Source organism: Eucyclogobius newberryi, unplaced genomic scaffold (genome assembly GCF_026437365.1).
Source record: "Eucyclogobius newberryi isolate DKJ021-1_F unplaced genomic scaffold, fEucNew1.0.hap1 SCAF_11, whole genome shotgun sequence".
Lineage (NCBI taxonomy): Eukaryota > Metazoa > Chordata > Actinopteri > Gobiiformes > Gobiidae > Eucyclogobius > Eucyclogobius newberryi.
In genome coordinates, this window is record NW_027315735.1 from 4,978,722 (window position 1) to 4,980,327 (window position 1,606).

Below are 1,606 nucleotides of genomic sequence, written 5' to 3' on the forward strand. Positions count from 1 at the left end.
ACGTGGATGGAAATGGAACCAAAGTCACCATTAAAGGTATTACGGTATATTTGTATGTGCAACCGAAGTGGTGCAGTGAGTCTTGTTTCTGAAACAACCATGTGAAAAGACAAATCCTGCGGTCATGGAAAAGATGTCTGTGTGTTTGAGAACGATCACATCATTGGCATCAAGCAGAGAGAAAAGAAAAAGCAACACTGGGATGAAATTAATCTTTTGACATTGTAGAAGGGGTGCATGTGGCATAGTGAATGAATGTGAGAGTGAATGTTTGTCTGTAATGTCTATGTCTCTGTGACGAGTCGGCCACTGTCCAGGGTGTACCCCACCTAAGGCCCAAAGTCACTGGGAAAAGCTCCAGTCACCCGTGACCCCGAAAGGGAACAAGCTGTAGAAAATGACTGAATGAATGACATTGCAGAATCTCATTGAAACAATGTCACGGCGAATGTGTGCTGTAAAGACGGCCCAACTAGATATCAAGAGCCACATGCACTTTTATTTTATTTTCACCTTTTATTTCTGTGGCAAACTTTTTTCTTACAGGCAGGGTACACCATGTATCTTACAGGGGATAAAAACATTACTTTGTTTATTACAGAGGGGGAAACATCTTCTCAAGAGAAGCTCGTCCTTATCCTGCTGAGTGTTGCTCTGACCATCAGTATCATGATTATATTAGGTCTCATTTGTTCCATCAAGAAGAGGACTGGTCTCTGTTCCCATGGTAATTCAAGTTCTTTCATTTTGTCAAAGTTTAGGTTAAAATATAAAATATCCTGTCTATTTTAGTTGAACAAAATCACATTGATGAAGGAGTCAGTGATGAACATTCAAGGCAGTTGGTAAGATAGTATTTTCTGGCATACAGTCGATAAATGACATTTGAAACTAAAGTATCTTCCACAGGGAGATGCTGAGGGGCTGTACTCTGCCCCCAAATACAAGAAGAACAAAGCTGACTAGCACCAGCTCAGAGCGGTGAAGGCAGAGGAACAAGTGTTCTACTCTGTGAGAGTCAAACTGTAAAGTCAAGTCATGAAGAGTCAACGCAGTGTCCATGAGGCAACTGAGCAAATGCCACTATACTCTGCATTATTCAAGATGTTTAATATCAAACTGCTTCAATTATGCTGCTTCATTATAAAGATGTTTTCGCTTCATTTAATTTTGGTATAGTTTAGTTTTGTGTCTATTTCATCCAGTTTGTCACATTATTTACATAAAACATGTCTGTTCCAAAAAATCAGCATACCAGGCCACATTGTGTGACATTGTTCTTTTGCTTGTGGAGTTTTCCTGGAGTGGAGCATTGAGATGTGCACCTCTCCTGTCCATGCCTTCTAGCATATTTTTATTAACTATTATTATGATTATATTTTTTTGTTTTATGGCTGCTCCTTCTGCTTGTTAGAGCTCCTCTTCTCTAAGGCAGCAAAAAAGCAGAATACCATTTCGTTAACAAATTAGATGTATTCCCAATTCTGTCCAGAGAACAGGAAGTCAGCTCTCCTTCACAGATGGTCAACAACCTGCAGCTTTTAGAGCAGCTCTGTTGGGTCAAATGTACAGTATGTGAAGGTGTCGAGGTCTAAAACTCAAATCA

General features: G+C 39.9%; 1 long non-coding RNA gene across 1 annotated transcript; it reads left to right on the top strand.

Annotated features, from left to right (window-relative positions):
- The first annotated feature begins 587 nt into the window (after positions 1-587).
- On the top strand, positions 588-1,023 carry LOC140346692 (uncharacterized). The gene is made up of 3 exons (XR_011924329.1): positions 588-727; positions 793-845; positions 910-1,023. It is a non-coding gene; the product is annotated as an uncharacterized lncRNA (long non-coding RNA).
- The last annotated feature ends 583 nt before the right edge of the window (positions 1,024-1,606 follow it).